The following is a 21,453-nucleotide window of genomic DNA, read 5'->3' on the forward strand; positions in this document are numbered from 1 at the left end:
CCTATTGTTTAATCGGGTGTATTAACTATGTTTGTGGAAATTTTCAGCCAAATCGGTGGAGCGTTTTTTCCGTGATTGAGGAACAAACATCCGAACATGCAAACATCCAAACACACAAACCCACAAACTCACAAACTTTCACATTTATAATATTAATAGGATTACCAGTGGTAAGATACAATATTGCACATCAAATACACATACTAATAGTTGTAGCATGCAGTATCCTTCTGGGACCTGGGCCAGTATAATAGCTCAGTAAAAATTAACTATTTTATTTATGTCCCCTGCCTCCTCCATGTGGAAAGGTCAGTAATAGAGATGAGCGAGTACTGTTCGGATCAGCCGATCCGAACAGCACGCTCGCATAGAAATGAATGGACGTAGCCGGCACGCGGGGGGTTAAGCGGCCGGCCGCCGTCAAAGCGGAAGTACCAGGTGCTTCCATTCATTTCTATGGAGTGTTCTGTTCGGATCGGCTGATCCGAACAGTACTCGCTCATCTCTAGTCACTAAATGTAATATATCTTATCAGAGGAAAATGCTTCTTTCTCCACTTTTCTTGCACCTTCCGCAGTTCCGCAGGGGACTTAGCCTAAATCTCACTCCAAGTATTCACTTCAATAACGTCTTCCCACTGCAGCCATTTTTTTTTTCATTTCTTACTTTTCACCTTTATATTTCTATTCACAGAGCCATATGTGGGTTTAATTTTTGTGGGAGAAATTGTACTTTGCAATGGTACCACTGAGTACTGTATTTTTGGACTATAATAGATGCACTTTTTTTCACCCAAATTTGGGGGGAAAAGAAGGGTGTGTCTTATACTCCAAATGTGGCCGCCAATACAGACCCGGCATCCGCTGTAAAAGAGAGGTGGATGCCGGGAAGGGTTAGACGCCGGCACAGGTGCAGGGGCCTGAGACATTGCTACGCTCCTGCCCTGCAGGAAGCCAGCAGCGGCAGGAGCGATGCTGCTATTCCGCTCCTCCGCTCCCCCCCCCAGAATAGCAGCATCGCTCCTCCGCCGCTGGCTTCCAGGGCAGGAGCGTAGCGATGTCGCAGGCCCCGGCACCTGTCTAACCCTCCCCGGCATCCGCCTCTCTATTACAGCGGATGCTAGGTCTGTATTGGCGGCCCCTTCCCCACAAAGTGTAAACTACCCCCCCCCCCCCCCCCAGTCCCCACCGGCCCCATGCCTGTAAGGTCGCAGGCCGGCTCTTTTCTATATCGCAGGAGCCGACCTGTTCGGGTGACAGCCGGGAGCCTAATGAAGGCTCCCAGGCCTGTCACTGCTATATTACCATTGCTGCTGGGACTATGACCAGCCGTAATAGTAATGTACAGAATGTCCCATAGACGGCAATACAGTTGTACACTATGAGGCTAATAAAATAGTTTAAAAAAAAAGCTTTGAAAATATGTAATAAAAAAATTAAATAAATAAAAGTTCTAAATCACCTCCATTCCCTAGAATATATATAAAAGTAGAAAATCATATTTCAAACTCATACACATTAGGTATCCCTGTGTCCGAAAATGCCCGATCTACTAATAGTACTCCTGTACGGTGAACGTCAAAATCAAAAGTGCCAAATCGCGGGGTATTTTTTACCGTTTTGCCTCTAATTTAAATAAAAGGTGATCTAAACAATAGACATTCCCCAAAATGGTATAACTAAAAAGTACATCTGGCCCCGTAAAAAAACACTCTATGCATCCCCGTACAGCTGCAGGGTCACCTGTCAATGTGGCCTTGCAGCTGTTGCAAAACTACAACTCCCATATATTAAATATTTTACCATTTTTTGTTTCAAAAATTTTTTTCCCTATTTTCCTCCTCTAAAACCTAGGTGCGTGCGTCTTATAGTCCGAAAAATACGGAAAATATATCATTGTATGTAGTGGGAAAATGGAAAAACATTCAGAATGGGGTGAAATTAAAATTAAACTTCACTTGTGTAACTTTCTTACGAGTTTTATTTTTATGGCGATGCACCTGCTTCAGTTACCTTTGACAGAGGCATTAACAGGGAGGGAACGCGGGCACAGATTCTGAGCATTGCTGCAGGATCTCTGCTGTATAAATAAAGACCCGGCAGCTTCTATACTATTGGCCAGAAATGGTGTTACTTCTCATAAGAAAGGACAAAATGGGAAAAACTTGTGGTTCAACTTGCAATCAGTAAAAAATTATTTTTGACTTATGTTCCTGAAGAAAGTATGTGCACGGACACTTTCCACGACTTGAAAACATGTATCCAGAAGATTTGAAGTATAAAAAATCCAGCATTTCCTTCTTCAATAAAAATTAACTTTTAATAAAAATTCTATTTAAAATCCAAAGTTCTTTTTCAACAAGCATTATGCGTTAATAAATTGGTGCATTAAGCCACATAGTGACTAGCTTACACGTTTCGGAAAACACTTCCTTAGTTGTAGGGTGTTTCAGTACCAGTTACTTGCCGATCCTGGCTCAGCTGGGCTAGGCAAGTGACACCGCGGGCCCCACAAACACTATCATTATACTCGGGGGTCTTTGCAGACCCCCGAGTATAATGGTCGGCGGACCGGGAGAGGTAAGGGAACCTAAAAAATACTGTTACTTACCTCTCCACGATCCTGCCAGGCCTCCGTCATTCGTGTCTGACGTCTCTGATGTCACATGACCCGGGCCTGCTTCCCGGGTCATGTGACGTCCGACGTCATTAAAGTAGGACAACAGCGGCGGCCGACAGCCTAGGAGCCGGGGAACAGGTAAGCAACTGTTTCTGGTTCTTTTATGTTTTTATTCCCCCGGGTCTCTGATTATTATACTCTGGGGTATACTATGGGGGAATAATACTGTGTGCAGGGGACACTATGGGGGATAATACTGTGTGCAGTGGCCACTATTGGGGATAATACTGTGTGTAGGGGCCACTATGGGGGATAATACTGTGTGCAGGGGACACTATGGGGGATAATACTGTGTGCAGGGGACACTATGGGGGATAATAATGTGTGATGGGGACACTATGGGGGATAATACTGTGTGCAGGGGCCACTATTGGGGATAATCTCATCAATATCGATATCAAAATTTTCGCTAAATTACTCGCGAATCGGCTGTCCCCAATCATGCCGGCGTTGGTTCATGATGACCAAGTCGGTTTCATTCTTGATCGTGAGGCTCGCGACAATGTGTGTAAAACCGTACTGGCCGTTTCAGCGGCCCGCTCCGCTAACTCTCTTCTGTGTTTGCTTTTGGTCGACGCCAAAAAGACATTTGACCGGAGTTTTGACACTGGAGTTTTCTTCATGAAATCCTCCGCCAGATGGGAGTGGGCCCCAGTTTTTTGAGTAAAGTATTTGCCCTTTACGGGGACACTACGGTGAGGGTCCAGGCCAATGGGGTCCTCGTGGATTCTCTCAGGAACGGCACTCACCAGGGCTGCCCCCCATCGTCATTGCTTTATGCTCTGGTCATGGAGCATCTGGCCATGGTGATCCGGCGTTGCCCGGAGATTCACGGTCTGCAGTTGGGTTCCCACATGGATAAGGTGGCTCTCTATGCAGACGATCTCCTCCTGTATATTTCACAGCCATGTGTGTCGTTCCCAACCATTCTCCAGGAGTTCTCTCGCTTTGGCCACCTTAGCAACTTTAAGGTTAACTTGTCCAAGACGGAAGCTCTAAATGTTTCCCTCCCTTCGAAGGAGGCTGCACACCTCGGGCATGAATTCCCGTTCCGCTGGCAAACTGTCTCGTTTAAATACCTCGGGATACATATTCTTCCCGACCCTGCCCATCTATTCCGTCTTAATTATCTCCCACTTCTTGAAAGGGTCTCTTCTGATCTCCGCACGTATGGCGCTAAGTCCTTATCCTGGTTCGTTCGTATACATGCTCTTAAGATGGACATTCTCCCACGGTTTCTGTATCTTTTCCAAACGCTTCCCATTCCTCTCCCACGGGATTATGTCAACCGGGTCCAATCATTGTTTGGGAGGTTTGTGTGGGGTGCTTTGCGGAGTAGACTCCGTTATTGTACTCTTACCCAGCATAAGCTAAGCGGGGACGCGGGCCTGCCTGACATTAAGTTGTACTACCGCTCCTCAGTTTTGCTTCGTGTACTCGACTGGCGATTCTGGCGTAGGGACAAGCAATGGGTCTCCTCGCTTCCTTCCCTGCCATGGATTCCACCGCATTTTCGTCCTAAATCCTCTGGTCACTCCATTCTTTCCTTGCATTTCCTCAAGGTCTGGGATCTGGTGTGCTTCAATGGGAGATTAGCTCGTGTTCCAGGCCCTTTGACTCCTTTGTTTGACAACCCTATGTTTCCCCCGGGCTGCTCTGCGGTCAGATTTCTCTGCTGGGAGAGGAGCACAGATGTTCACCTCCAGCAGGTCATTAGTGGTTCCTCACTCCCCCCCATTCACTCAATTGTGCCTTTCTTATCCTGACCTTCCTCTTTCCTGGCTGGAATATGGTCAGCTGTCATCCTTCCTTAGGAAGTTCTCCCTCTTACCCCTGCTCTCATCTCCTCTGCTGGCCCTAGAATCTGCTGTTGCGGGTGCAGACCCCCCTCAACGTGCATTGTCTGTTTTATATGATCTTCTCCTCATGGACGCCACACCAGGACTCCTCTCTTATGTGGATGACTGGAACTCCGAACTCGCTTCAAGTCTGCCGCCTGCCGATTGGGATAAATCTTTTACACTGTCTCACAAACTGGCTTTGCCCTGTAGTGCGCAAGAAAAGAGTTTTAAAATCTTATCTCGCTGGTACAGGTGTCCTGACATCCTCCCCAGGATTTTTCCCACTGTTTCCAACCAGTGTTGGCGCTGTGGCACTAAAAGAGGCACTATGCTTCATATCTGGTGGGAATGTGATGGCCTCCGACCTTTCTGGGATGCGGTTTTCTCCCTTTATTCTATGGTGTGTGAACGCTCCATTGTCGTTACTCCCCAATTGGCATTCTTATTCCGGCAAGATTTCCAACATCAAGAAGGACCTTTTGGGGCATTTCCTTATGGCCGCCAGAGCCGTCATTCCGAGACATTGGCGCAGATCTACACCGCTCTCGCTGCTTGAGTTCTTGCAGGAACTTCTCCCCATGCGGAGAATGGAAGCCCTAGTCGCGGAAGACTCTCCCAACTACTTTGAACGGCTCTGGAGACCCTGGGTGATCTTCCAGGAGTCTTCAGATTTCTCTTCTTCTTTCTCCTGATCAGAGTCTGGCTGCTCTTCTATCCTTTTTTTTGTTTTTTCTCCCCTTTTCTCTTCTCTCTTCTCCCTATTCAGTCTTCCCCTTTCGTTTGTGTCCTGGTCTTGTTATCTTGTTTGTCATTAGTGGCTTTATTTGGTTGTCTTCTCCCCCTTTCCTTTTTTGTTCTTGTTTTTTATTATTGCCTTTTGCTCTGATGGACCCGTTTTGGCCCTCTTTTGCCTTATTTTATCTGCCTTGGCAATGTATATTTTGTCATACAATATTGGTCGAGGGCATCCCCCTCGCTCCCTCATGCTACTTAGGGCTTGCGTGCCCTTTTCGATACCCTCATTATTTGTGTTCTGTTCTTATGTTATAAAACTTCAATAAAACCAGATCATACATAAAAGTGGGTGGGAAAAAAAAACAACCCTCAAGTTCACGGAAGGGCCAGTCAGACATTCAAAAGCCCCCCTCCCCCTTCCCCAGCATCCCCCCCCAGCACTCCAAAAAGTGCCGCCCCCCGGCATTTTGCCGCCTGAGGCAGTTGCCTCAGGTCGCCTCATTAGAGGTGCGGCGCTGGCAGTCACCATAGCTACTAGGTCTCTACATGATGGAGACCCGGAGCTTATGCCAGCGATTAGAGTTACCCTGATTGTTGACATTGCTTTTAGATATGCCTCCCACCCGAAAGTCAAATTTTGACTGCCAGGGCTTATGCCCATTGGCCCCATACCATTTATGTCCTGTTCCTATGGTAGCAGGGAGCCTACTGAAAGCACCCAGGCCTGTCACAAGAATATAGCTATGTAGCGAAAGTCTCATAGACTACTTTACAATTGTATTGCACTCTATGGGATATATAATGAAAAGAATGCAGGGGGGAACTAATAAAATATTTTAAAAACATCCCTAAAAATCCCTAAAAATTCAAAACACTCCCCTTTCCCTAGATTTTAAATAAAAGTGAATAAACACATCCGAAAAAGTCCGGTCTAGAAACATATTAATTAATACATTATTCTCTTATGGCGAACGCTGTATCAGGGAAAAAAATCTGAAAAACTGCCGTTTTTTGGCTGTTTTCCTTCCCATAAAATTTGAATAAAAAGCAATCAATATATCAGACATTGCCCAAAATTATTTATCTAATTATTTATCCTTTTACACGGAAATATAAAAAATTATGGGAGTCAGGATGTGGCGACTCCAAAGATTTTTTTTCTTTTTTACAAGAGTGGTTAAAGTATAAAAAAAAAAACTATAGAAATTTGGTATCCCCTGAATTGTACCGATCAGTAGAATACAGGTGACATGTTATTTTGGCTGAACAGTAAGGGTCCATTCACACAGAGTTTTCTGGCGTGCATTCTGATGTGGAATTTGCGTCAGAATCCGCGCGGAACAAAAGCCTCCCATTGACTTCAATGGGTTCCTTTTATCGAGTGGAAACAAAGACCCATTGAAGTCAAATGGAGGCTTACTTTCCGCGTGGATTCTGACGCAAATTCCACATCATAATCCGCGCCAGAAAACTCTGTGTGAATGGACCCTAAGCGCCATAAAAACAAAGCCTGTAAGAAGGTTGCACTAATTTAGCTTTTCTCCAATTCCACCCTATTCTGATTTTTTTCCAAGCTCCCTAGTACATTGTACAGAATATCACATGGTACCACTAGAAAGTACAATTTGTCCCCTCAGGTTGAAGATTTTGCTGCGGTGTTTGCAGCCAGGTTAAGTTAGGTTAATTTGCAGCCTGTGCAAATTTTTTTTAAAAAATCCCATACTACACACAAAAATTTCTTTGGCAATAGTACTTTTTCTTTCATTCGATACTATCTGATCCTGTTCTTGGCACAATACATTCAAAGCTATAACTCCTGCCACACAACTCATGCATGTAGGGTATGCTTGTAAATGTCTGAAGACTGAGTACAAGATCGGGAATGAACAATTTACCTGTTACCACCTGGGAATAACCACCAGAACGTGAAACCTCACCCCATTGTGACAAGCCCATACAATGCTACAATGATCTTTAGATAAATATTGGCTGTGAGTAGAGGGCGTGATAATGTGGACATACAATGACTTGTATACATTACCATAAAGGTTGCTGAACCATATCAAAGCTTTTCTTACAGTGACTTGATATCATCTTGTTTTTCATGTTCTAAAAAAATTACCGGTAACTAGAATTTAAAGGGAACCTGTCATCATTAAAAATAATCTAATCCGAAGGCAGCATGTTATAGAGCAGGAGGAGCTGAGTGACTGAGCTCTGTGGGCGGTCCTATCAGAGATCGACAGCCTGGAATCTAAGAATGTGCACACAAAAATAGATGTCAGTCACTGTTAGGACCGCCTCCTGGACTTAGTAAGGCTAATGCCCCACGGGACATTCTGCAGCTCTAAAGCACTGTGGGAAAAACTGCAGCAGGAACACATCGCGGTTCTTCCCACAGCGCTTTGAACAGAAAGTTCACAGAGTTTTCTTCTGTGGACATCCAGTTACAATTATATCTACGGAAAAGCCGTCGGCGTTTCCGTAGATATAATTGACATGCTGTGATTTCCAAAACCGTGCCGGTTTTGGAAATCACAGCATGTCCACACTGTGCTTTGAAACGCAAAGTGGGCATGGGATTCCAATCCACTTTGCCTGTACTGTATAACGCCGCGATTTTTCCCATGGCGTTTTAAGCTGTCTGTGTTTTTAGGGCATAAACAGCGAACCTTGTTTTAATGCCACCTGAGGCGGACGACAGAAAGCCGCTCCCCCCCCCCCCGGGGTAGGGGGCAGAGCGGAGGGGGCATGGCTTAGCGGCGTTCGCTGGCAGAGAGCAGGCACGGAGAGGACCTGCTCTCTGCCTGAGTGTGAGGGGAGGCCGCTGGAGCAGCGCTGCTCCAGCGGCCTCCCCAATCCACCGCTCGGTGCTAAGCTAGTCCAGAACAGCTTGTCCTGGACTGGCTAAAATAAGCAAAAATGCCGCCCTCCCTGGGGCCCTGGCATAGCGCCGCCTGAAGCGGTCGCTTCAGGTCGCCTCATGGGAGGTGTGGCTCTGGGCATAAATTGTGCCTTTCTGTGGTCTTTTTTTGTCCTGCGATTTATTTATGAAGTATTTGCACTTTTTTTTCAAAATGTTGTCATCGCCACCTTCGCTTTTTGTCAGGGGGGCGTGGTCTAAATGCTTTAATTATGACTTGGGCCTTTTTAAAAAAGGGAAAAAAAGGTGTGACTCCAATTGTAAAAACACTTATAAGATCAGACAGCATGAAACGGGGCAATTGTCTTTTTTTTTTTTTTTTTTAACAAAATGGGGCAGTTGTACCTTTTTGAACCAACAAAGGGCAAAGTGCTCTTAGCTTATAAAGGTGTATCTAAACTAACACATGTGCAGAACTTTTAACAAGGATGTACGCCTACATTGTAAGTAAAACTAATATGAAAAAAGGTGCAACTGTGAAAAATATGGAGGGAGAAAAGATAAATAATCCCTAAGTACTCCTCCTAAGCAAAGAAACAAATAAATCCTGAATCTATCTCAATCTGCTCCGCTCCTCCTGCTCTATAACATGCTGCCTGCAAACTGAATTTTCATGGTGACAGGATTCCTTTGATTCGAGGCCTCCTGTTGAAGAAAAGCAGATTTTTTTTTAAAAAACAAAACCCAGGAGGAGGTTGAGCAGAAGGTAGAAGTATAAGAGCGTCCTATATATTCCCACTTTGGCTCAAATAAATGCAGGAACATCTTCAACAAAAAAAGCGGTGTTTCTGTCTAGAAAGCTGAGGGAGCCTTCACACGGAGTATACGCTCCGCTCATTCTGAACGTAAAACAGGTTTTTTGCTTTCAATGTGATATGCGCGTATCACATTGAAAGCAATAGGGAAAAAAGCCTCCCATTGATTTTAATGGGAAGCGCTCGTATGCCGGCACTCATTCAAGTCAATGGGAGCTGGTTTTTACGTGCTCATTCCGAACGTGTTTTACGTTCAGAATGAGCGGAGCGTATACTCCATGTGAAGGCTCCCTATATGTACCCTATACATTGTATGTAGTTGTCACCAGAAATACGTATCAGGACTGCTTATGTTTGATATCACCTAGGAGATAAAAACATTAGCTACAGGATTTGTATTTTTACAATGAGTGCTAAACCGGCACGGATCACATTCATCTTGTTTTTATCATCTCATACAGCTCAACCTGTAAGGCAAGTTTGCAGGAGTGTGATATGAATATGTGATAGTTGGAATCATTAGTCTTGCTGTCATATGCCCAGTTCACATCTCATTGTAGTCATCAACTATGTTATTTTATCTGATGCACCAAAAAAAAAACTGTGACAGAAAATAGATCAAATGGAATCCAAAGTGAAACCTTTTGGACTGTGTTTACTCCATTAACATTTCACCACCTCTGGTAACTTTGACTCCTTTCATTGATGCCGCACCACCTTTTTCCTTATCCCCCATCGTTCAATCAGTACAGTTGGTTTTGGTGCCTTATATGCTAATTTCGTTCTCTAATGTCAAGTGGGTGGGGTCAGGCAGGAGCAGGCAAGGGGGTGTAATTCTGAGGTCTCTGATTTTAACAGTGATTTTTACAGGGTTTTTTTTTAGCACAGTTACCGTATATACTCGAGTATAAGCTGACCCAAATATAAACTGAGGCCCCTAATTTTACCACAAAAAACTGGGAAAACTTATTGACTTGAGTATAAGCCGAGGGGGGAAATGCAGCAGCTACTGGAAAATGTCAAAAATTAAAATGGTCGGAGTTTTTGGGTGCAGTAGTTGCTGGGTGATGGGGCAGGGGAGGGGGTGTTTTGGTTGTTTGTCTGCCCCTTTCCTGAGCTTGAGGACTGTTTTTTTTCCCCTCACTTGGAATTCAGCCTGGCTATATATAGGGTATCTGCAGTGCTCCTATTAACCCCTTCCTGATGGAACAGGAGCACTGCAGATCCCCTATATTCAGTAGACCGGGCACGGTCAGACACAGGGATATCTAATGTGTATGTGTATCACAGTCATTTTCTACTTTTATATGTATTCTAGAGAAAGGAGGGATTTAGAATTTTTTTTTTTTCTTAAGCTTCTTTTTTCCCCCACTATTTTATGGGAAATTCTATACATTGATATTGTGGCTGGTCATAGAACCCCCCCTCCTCCTAAAAAAAATAAATGATAATAATATTAATTTTTTTTTGCTGACTAGAGTATAAGCTGAGGGGGGGGGGGGGGTTTCAGCACAAAAACTGTGCTGAAAAATTCGACTTATACTCGAGTATATACAGTAGATGTTTAAATGCAATACAAACAATACATGCATTTGGGGTGGGTTTTTTTGCAGAATGTTGTTTGCTCTATGTGTGCCTTTTTTCAAGTGTTTTTTTTCTAAATACTTCTCCATAGAACTTGAAAGAACTTGTTTTATGTGTTACAATACAAAAAAACCTGAAAAAAATGGTAAAAAAGTATGTGTGAAGGAAGCCAATGTCTGGGTTTACACAGGTTTTTTGGGCCAGATTTTGACATGGAATCTGCATCTCAATCTGGATTTAAAAAAAACGCCTCCCATTGAAAGCAATGGGAGCCAGTCATTTTTATTTCTGCGAGCAGTTTGTTCCTGCTTGCGTAAAAAAGAAGCGACATTGCCTTTCTTCAGGCGGATTCCATGGCTGATTCAGCCATGGACGTCTGACTCGCGACACTCCCTCCTGACTAAGCCCATTCATTTGGGCCAAATCCGAAGCAAAATGCCGTGACTGGATGCTGGTACACTGTATGAACTGCATCGGCGTCCAGTCGCATCTAGCTGTTTTTTGGACCAGATTCTGAGGCTGTCACCACGTCAAAATCCAGTCCAAAAAACTCCCTAAGGGTAGGTTCACAGTATCATTATTTAAAGGGGTTGTCCACCCAAAACTGGACATTAAATTTATTATCTAAATAGGCTGTGAAAAAATAAAATGTAATCATGCTCACCTTTCCTCAGTGCTCTGGTGCCTCCCAGTGCGGTCCAGTCTTCTCGGTTCAGTGTTGAAGCCCCAGACACATGTGACTACTGAGGCCAATCAGCGGCCTCAGCAAAGGGCATGAGATGTCACTACCTGGGGCATCATGGGTCCCTCCCTAAGGCCTGCTGAGGCTGCTGATTGGCTTCAGTGGGTATGTGATCACTAAGGCTAGTCAGCGGCTTCAGCGGAAGGGATCCATGATGTCACAAGCGGCGAACAGTTTCACTTTAAGAAAATGCCAGATCAGCAGGACTGGACCGCCCCCCCCCCCCCGGCCTATATAAAAATTCACATTTTGTCTGGATAACTTCTTTAATGTCTGTTGTTCTTATCTGCTACAGTGTGAGAGCAATGAACATTAAATGACAGATGCAGATGAGTCTCCACTTTTGGGTGTCATGTTTTTAACTTTTCAGGTGTATGAAGATTTCTTATACGCAGGACTTTTTCTTCCGTTACAGAAGTAAACAAATATGAAAGAAGACAGCATCACTTACTCTGCTACATTAATGTCCATTGCAGTCATGATGGATGACAGTAATGAACATTATTAAAGGTGGTGTAATCGTAGCCTAAGGGTGGAATTTCTGGCTGTAACAGAAAATAAGCCCATAGTTTTAACCCCTTCCCAACATCCACTGTATTGTTGTCATACTATACATAATATAACTTATTATCTGCCATATTATTATGCTGTATTATACAGCAAACACCTGGTGCTAATGCCCGCCATCAGTGCCGCACTGATCACGGGCATTAAGGACTCCAGTGCCTCAGTCAAAGCTGAACGAGGTGCCATTTTTGTGAAGGTCCCTGGGTGCTGCCATTTTCTTGTTGATCACTTGCACCCAGAACAATATTACGGGATGGCAATGAGTTGTTATAACAGCCGGGAGCCTTTAAGGCCGGGTTCACACGATGTCTTTTGGCACGTAATGTGGCATGTAGACGGCGCGGGAGCTTTTGCGGGCCGTATACACTCCCATTGTTTTCAATGGGAGCCGGTACCGTATACACGACGCTATTTTGCGGCCGTGATTTTGCGGCGGCCGCAAAATAGCGCTGCGTGTACGGTACCGGCTCCCATTGAAAACAATGGGAGCGTATACGGCCCGCAAAAGCTTCCGCAGCGTCTACGTGCCACATTACGTGCCAAAAGACATCGTGTGAACCCGGCCTAATACAAGTGTCAGTAATTTGCCATGCACTGTATTGGGGACTTTAAATTGTCCTCATAAGAGTATGTTGCAGAGTTCCAAATTAATAATTAATTAACAGGCCTAGATGGGCTACCACCCATTGGGCCTGGAGAAGCCACACGCACACACACACGCAACTGATAGTGTATCAAGTGAGTTCTGATTTATTGTTACAGAAGAGGCAATATTTATACAGACAAAGCAGGTTGGACTTATAACATTTCAGGATTGGATGTGGAGTGCTAACTAATTACCCTTCAACAGGAAACTACCCCCCTACAGTCACTGTATCTCAAGGCTCAGAAGATAATTACACATCAAAGACCTTTTTGTCACTTCTTGGATCTAACTTCCAGTGTTTCTATAGAACATCCTGTGTTACACACTCTTGACACAAAGGTGCAACTCTGAAGTCAATCAGCTAGATAAGGATTCATTAGCATTCCATTTCCTGGTAGCCCATAGCATCTCTAACCAATTCCTTTTGAGACAAGACTACATATCTTTGCTAGAGAAAGATGGATGACAAATACGAGAGAGAAGATATGATTCTAACAATTCCCCCATTTTGAGATAATTGGATACAGGAATTCATATTTAGGTACTTCAGTGACTTAACGTCTACTGCTGGACCTTCCCAGATTCCCCTTATATATATTCCTGTATTCCAAATTAATCTCAATCATAGTTCTGGCCTGTTATTTTCAGTCTGATTATACATTCACTTGCTTATACTATGTATCATTACTTCCTGTTGTGTTATGAAAACAGCTATATAACATGACTGAGGCTAATATGGGGCTATGAGTACATATCCTACAGTCTGACACATTCAGATCAAGATCATATGATGTTTAAAGAAAAAAAACTTATTGTCCCACTCATTGTCAAATGTTCTATGCGGGCTTATTGCCAGGACCATCTGTAACAGTAACATCAGGAGAATCTTCTTCGCTGTGTGTAGAGACTTCCTTGCAATGTGAAGCATGGATACAGTTAGGCTTTCCGTCAAGTTTCATAGAAGTATTAGTAGTTAGCAGCACTTGGAGGGAATCATCAAATCTTGGTTCAAGAGGATTTCTCACGTGTCATCAATCTCTTGGTTCAAATGAATAGGTTCCGTCCACTAACTTAAAATCTGAGAGGGAAGAGAAAACTCAAAACTATACATTAGTCAGATGTTTTTGCCAAGACATCACATAGTCAGTCAGTACACCATAACACAATCCTAACCTAGGGGCTGACCCAAAGTAAGTTTGCTATGGGCTAAAACCAATTCTTCTGTCAGGAGGATACCTTACAGAAAATACAAATACAAGTGACACACTACATCTTTCAATAGCCGTCTACCTGCAGCCCACTTGTGATGGCTTTCTTCACCAGATATGCCCCAGGCCATCCTGAAGAGAAATCACTATACACACAAGCACGTACTTATACCGTCTCACCTTTAGTAGTTACTAAAGTTATAGTTATAGCATATAGTTATCCTGCAATCCCTGGAACAGGTACAAGGGCTCTGGGCATGGCTCAACGACACTTTTCATTTACAACATGCCATGCAGGCTCACATATATATCTGTCAGTAGTGATACTAAATCCTGCAGCCGCCCATCCTCCGCTCACCGGGTCACACATGGCTACTTCTACTCAAAGAAACTTTTCACTTTTCCTGAACTCTGCTCAATCCGAAATACATACATTATTTTATTCATTATTTCACCTGTGAAGTGTGTCCCTCTATCAGACTCTATCATCTCAGGTATCCCCAATCTACACACAAGCTCAGATATCAATTTCTTGGCAGTTACCTGCGTCGTTACTCGGCTGATCCAACCTGAGAACAAATACACAGACCAACACATTTGTACATTCAGATTCAGGCAATTGTATGTAATGGATACAGGGGTTTTGGTGTGCATGCGGTGTGTCTTAACTACCTGCCCTGGATTGTGTAGAGCACCTATGTGACATGCTTTTACGTGATTCCCTGCAGCCCTTCCAAAAGCTGAGGCAAACTATAGTTTACCCACTAATGACTCCATGGCATTTCAAGAGGCATGCACCTTACCGTGGGCCAAACCAGCCATTTGGGGGTGCACTGATTTATCCCCCATTTTCACATTCCTTCACATTCTCTGGCACCAGTCACCTTAGAGTACAGCCCCTTGGGGTCTGCTATTTTTCTCACCTGGTTGAGACCCTTCCATGGTAGTAGCACCGTTGCTTACTCAGCCTTTTTATTTCCAATACTCTCAGGGTCTCTTCCCTTTGTGTGAGCTCTGACTTTTACAATTGCCAACTGCTTAGGGAGCAATATGGCCATATCTCAACTGACTTACTAAGTTTCAATTCTTAATTGGCTTGCCCTGTGCCATCAGGAAGTTCCTGGACCTCCATATTGGACCATAACCATGTGCAATGCCATACGCATACCTGGAGTCAGTGTAAATGTTTTCTATGCTATCAGGCCTCTCTAAGGTCAGCCTCTTATACTGACGTGTGGTGGAAGGGCTTCTTATACTATGGTGTCATGTATGATGACTACAGCATACCCTGTAACAAATTTGCCTTTTTCTGTTAGGTACTTGGAACCGTCCACAAACATCTCATAGTCAGGATTCTCCAATGGGGCATCAGTGACATGACTGAAGCCGCCTCTTCTGAGAGGGAGTTTAAAAATATCTCATCTACTAAATATCTCATTATCTACTCCCCCCTTTTGAATCATGAACTCCTACTGGTAAAAGAGTTGCAGGATTCAAAAGTCAAATAACGCTGAAATGAGATGCTTGAGGAGGATGTAGAGCAAATTCCATGTTGCTCTATCTTGCCAAAGAAATATGACATCTGTCTATCTGTGTGAGGATTGCCTTACCACCGTTCTGATAGAGGAAAACACATCAGGTTCATGTCTGTCTATCTGTAGCACAAAAAAATTAAAATTATCAACATATCACAATAATATTCACTTTATTTCCCATAAAACATTTGCCTAATCTTTTAATACTGGTGGTTTTTGCTATCACTTCTTTTAGTTAAGGTGATCCCAGACACTTCTAATTAGATTTCCAGTGTCTCACTTTTAAGCTATACAAGGCAATACAATACTCTATTTGCCCTCAGCAGATATATATAGAACTTTTGAGACCTAATTAAGACACTAATTAAGACACTGTAGCCTAAGGGTACAGCCATTGTAAGTGGTTGGCTGGCTAAAACTTGCCAAACCTGTATTCAGACTTATTTATACAATCCTAAGTAAATTCAATTCTCTACAACTTCTAATTATTCCAGAATTACAACTAATTCATTAAATGCTCAAAATATATCAGCAGAAAAAGCAAAAACTTTAAGGGATCAATCTATCTCCCCCTCCCCCGTCATAACAAGAATTTATACACAAAAACACATTACAGAGCGGATATCCGAGTGACTTCTGATCTACTTAGTCAGATGTCTATCACCTTGTAGCAAACAATGCCGCAGAAATACCACTTTTTGTTTTGCAAAACTACGATTTATCTTTACCTGCGTGTACATATTAAGATAGCTCACATGCATTGCCTACCCCTTTATGGTGCCTTTTTCCCATATCAGAAGGATCATCTAAATAACAATGACTAAGTACATCTCATATTTACCAGAAGACATGTAACACATATGGGCCCATTCATTTCCATACATACATGCATACTTCACACTGGAGCTCCAGACAACACACATCCATTAAGTCATAAAGAACTTGTCAAGTGTTCATATATTTTGTACAGTGATATCATCTTATTCTTCTTTTCCTACAAATAATCACAGGGTTAGTTATAATTCCTGCACAGCTGAATATTGAAGAAAAATAAACAAAACATGTCATTAGTTGGCTTCGTGTTCTCATGTGTATATCACTGGAAAATAAACATAATAATGATTATCTAAAATTTATGACATTAATCCAATTCTAAAGACATTAAATATGATTTAAACCGCTAATACTGATACCAACATTTCATATTAATATTTCTGTGCAGTTTTTGAATATGTCTATGGCAAACCCCTCTCTTCTAATTACCACAGATGTTCAGAACCTTTTAACCTATATTTGAGGTTTTGCCTTAAGGGCCAACTGCCAGAATTTTAACATTTTTCCAATCAAAGTTTTTACCACTGTTACACAAGGTTTAAAAATCAAATACTGGCATTTCTGAAAGCAGCTTACACTATAAAGTTATAAATTATTAAACCATATATTCCTAATTGTCCATACATTATACCAGTGGTTTTACAATGTTACAATTTCACTTATAGCTGACAACTTAGCCACCTGCTGTCTCCCCTTTTCTCTTCCCCTCCCCCTTCTTGCTGACTCCTACCAAACCTGTATAACATGATACCTCTGCTGTGGATATACAGAGGACAATAGGAGGTGGGGGAGGGGCCTGACACTCATTGTGAATTTATCTGGTACCTGGGAAAGCTGGGTGGATTCCTCCTTAGTTAGTACAGAAACAGGAAATGACTCAGACAATGAGACAGCCAGCATACAAAATTCATCAGTGGTAATAGCTGATGTTTCCACTTGTACCTCCCCACTAGGATCAAATTTTATATTTGCACCAAGCACCGTTAACACCTCAGTACCAATAAGAGATGTTGGCACATCGTCACTAACAAGCAATTTGGTGACAACATTTTTCCCTCTAAATTTCACATTGAGTGGCACTGTTTCTTTTAAAATGATTCTTTTTCCTCCTAATCCAACACGATTGAGATTTATCAGTCCTCAGCTCATAAGGTATGTGGCATCCTTTAACAACAGAAATGGCAGCCCCTGTATCCACTAAGAAGGGGATTTCTTCCCCCAGTACCTCCCCTTTTATGTATATTGCCACACCTTCTTCTGATGTTTTTGCAGGGAGGACTGGTACAGGGTTGCCAACTCCTCATTGAGGGGTGTTGGCACATTGGTCAGTGCCCTGAGCTGGGGGGTTTCTAGCTTTTTAGAGACCTACAGTCCTTCCTAAAATGGCCTGGCTTCCCACAGTGATAACACTTGTAATTGTGTTTTTGTTTGCCTCCTTGCCTGTTGCGAGTTCTCTGGCCAGAATTTTTATTATTGAAGGCAAGCAATACCTTTTTCTCCTTCTCAGACCTGTGATCTAACTCAAGGCCTTTGGCAGCTTGTAATAAGGCAGGGGCTTCACTATACCGCCATTTTGATTTACAGGCTCTTTCCTGACCACATGTCCATCCATCAGGATTACCTGGAGCAGATGGTGCAGAGTTTTGCTCATAGGGAGATGGGTTTTTCTCAGGGGGGGGGCATAATACATGACTCCCTCATGTTCCTTATTTCTATACCCCTCCCTTTCTATTTCCCTGCTTACCTGCGTCCAACTTTTCAACATTTTTACTTAATTTTTGATCCTGAACCCAGCCTCTATGGATGGAGTCAATTCCTTGCCAATGACTACTATTCAGAAGTCCAGTATAACAACAATTTGCTACAGCTGTTCAGCACGGCTCTACTCTCTCTCTCTTCTACTATCTCTTGGGTTGATTTCCATACTGGCTGACTCTGCACTTATCCCATTTTGTTCTGCGTGCTTTATTTCTGCCTTTTTCACTATCCTCTCTTTCACAAGATACAACACAATATATATATATTGTATCTGACTCGAAAGTGATTTTTCAAGGTCAGTTAGATTTCTGCCTCTTTCACTGCCCTTTCTTTCACAAGATACACCTGTATCTGACTCGAAAGTGACTATTCAAGGTCAGATGAGGGATCACTATGTCCCTTTGTCACGTGACTACTTACTTTCTACAGAACACAAATGAGGAATACAACAACTGCACAACCACAACAGATCAGCTAACAATTTCAGCCCAAGTTTCTATCTAGCAACACCCATACAACATACTGCTCTTAGGTTCTTTGCAAAAAATCTTGAGATATCTATATAAGGAACATATGTGTTTACCTCACACTCGGACAGGAGTACAAAAAGTCCTTAGAAACACAGATCAGATTGGTAAGAAAAAAGTTCTTACCTGCAGCTGCTGACTTTTTGGATCTGCGGTTCCAGGAACTTCTGTAATCACTGGTCGTCCGAGGGATCAGTAAACCGTCTCCTTATTTCTCAAGCCCCATGTTGGGCGCCAATTTATTGGGGACTTTAAATTGTCCTCGTAAGAGTATGTTGCAGAGTTCCAAATTAATAATTAATTAACAGGCCTAGATGGGCTACCACCCATTGGGCCTGGAGAAGCCACACGCACACACACACGCAACTGATAGTGTATCAAGTGAGTTCTGATTTATTGTTACAGAAGAGGCAATATTTATACAGACAAAGCAGGTTGGACTTATAACATTTCAGGATTGGATGTGGAGTGCTAACTAATTACCCTTCAACAGGAAACTACCCCCCTACAGTCACTGTATCTCAAGGCTCAGAAGATAATTACACATCAAAGACCTTTTTGTCACTTCTTGGATCTAACTTCCAGTGTTTCTATAGAACATCCTGTGTTACACACTCTTGACACAAAGGTGCAACTCTGAAGTCAATCAGCTAGATAAGGATTCATTAGCATTCCATTTCCTGGTAGCCCATAGCATCTCTAACCAATTCCTTTTGAGACAAGACTACATATCTTTGCTAGAGAAAGATGGATGACAAATACGAGAGAGAAGATATGATTCTAACAACTGCATTAGTGATCACCCCCCTAAGGAGTCTAATAACTAAAGTAAAAAAAATAAAAAATCAGGAAAATAAAAATTCGAATCACTCCCCTGGAACACATATAAAAGTAAAAAAAAATACTGTGAAAGACATACACATTAGTTATCTCCATGTCCTAAAATGCCTGTTCTAAAAAGCTACCATACAGTAAACACCGTAGCATGATAAAAAAAAATCAAAAGAGCTGAACCACCATTTTTTTTGATGTTTCGGCTCTCTTAAAAATTTTTGTAAAAATCAAACCAATGGATATTTCCCAAAATGGTATAACTAAAAAACGTACATACGGTCCTACAAAAAATACACCTTATACATCCCTATAAACGGAAAAAATTAGGGTTTCAGAATATAACGACTCAATTTTTTTTTTTTAAGCTCTTAAAATATAAATAAAACTATATAAATTTGGTATCCAAAGAATTATACCGAAACATACAATACAATTGATGTGTCATTTTGGCTGTACAGTTGGCAGCACAGATTTGTTGAGATCCTGGACAGAAAAACTAGACAGTCTCTGGGTATTTGTCCTATTGAAACAAAAGAATCCTGCTGGAAACATGTCAGAAACAATGGGACGCTTTTAACCATGGCAGAATCCCCATTAAAAAAATATGGTGCCGTAATGCAGTTACTTGAAAATAAAAAAAGCAAACAGACCTGAACGTGATGTGAACAGGCGTCAAGTTGTCTGAAAAATAGATGAATAAGCTTTATATCTTATTTAGGTTACATTTTACATTGTCCACATACAAATAGAATGTATAATAAAGCAAAACATTCCACATATGTAAAGTTTCAGGCAAATTTCATTTAACCATTACGAAGAAGGTCCCACCAACCCCTGAGGCTTCCAGAAACTGGTTCAGCAGGCTCCATACTGTGTGAGTCAGGCTGGTTGAAGATGACCGTGCTGAAACCGGCCTGCCGTGATTTAAAAGCAAAGGCTGCACACAGGGGACATGGGGATAGCCCCGAGTGTCACCCCTGCACGGGCGTGCGTCTGTAGCTCCTTACATTAAATGAATAGGAGACATTGAAGCATGTGCCGCAAAATAGGACGGGAATAGGACATGTCCCATCTGACGCGGCATGGACTGTCGGCCGGCACATGGGCCCATAGAAAAGAATGGGTCAGTGTGCGCTCCGTGAAATACAGGGATAGCAAACTGACCCACAGCACGGTTGTCTGCAACCGGCCTTAATGTGTCATAGAGTGATTTGTATTTAGTTTTTGTTTGACCTACTTGTTGCTGATTCCTATAACTCAAGTCACTAGGATTTATAGAAGTGTGGAGATGGTGAAAGGTCCTCTTTAACCCCTTAAGGACCCGGCCATTTTTTGGTTTCGCATTTTCGTTTTTCCCTCCTCACATTTCAAGAGCCATAACTTTTTCATTTTTCAGTTCACAGAGTCACATGATGGCTTATTGTTTGCGGGACAAATTGTACTTTGTAATGGCATCATTCAATATGCTGTGCAATGTACTGGGAAGCTGGAAAAAAATTCAGAATGAGGCGCAATTGGAGAAAAAATGCATTTGCGCCATTTTCTTATGGGTTTAATTTTTACAGCGTTCACTGTTTGGTACAAATGACATGTTACCTGTGTTCTACGTGTCAGTATGAACGCGGTGATACCAAATTTATATAGTATTTGAAATGTTTTGATACTTTTAAAAAAATGATAAACTTTGCAAAATAGAAAAAAAATTTTGAGTCATCATGTTCTAACACCTGTAACTTTTTCATATTTCCATGTATGGAGCTGGTTGTGGTGTCTTTTTATGCGGGACAAGATGATGTTTCTATTGATACCATTTGGGGAAAGATCTGATGGTTTGATCACTTTTTATTCAATTTTTTATAGGAGGCAAAGTGTTGAAAAAAACGCTTTTTGGCGGTTTTTATTTTTTTTGGCGCTACGCCGTTCGCAGTACGGGATAAATGTTTTAATATTCTAATAGTTTGGGCATTTTGGAGTGCAGAGATACCTAATATGTTTATGTTTAATGTTCTTTAATTACTTTTATAGCTAATCTAGGGAAAGGGGGGTGATTTGAACTTTTATATTTTTTTTATTTTTTTAATACTTTTAAAAACTTTTTTTTTTCTTGTTATACATTTATGATCAGACCCCTTAGGTACCTTGAAACCTAGGGAGTCTGATCGCTCATACTATTCACTGCAATACTACAGTATTGCAGTGAATAGGAAAATCGCAGCACTTCTATTAGACGATGCCTCTGGCCTCTGGCATCGTCTAATAGATCTAGTGCAGAGACAAGCCTGGAA

Source organism: Leptodactylus fuscus, chromosome 2, assembly GCF_031893055.1.
Source record: "Leptodactylus fuscus isolate aLepFus1 chromosome 2, aLepFus1.hap2, whole genome shotgun sequence".
NCBI lineage: Eukaryota > Metazoa > Chordata > Amphibia > Anura > Leptodactylidae > Leptodactylus > Leptodactylus fuscus.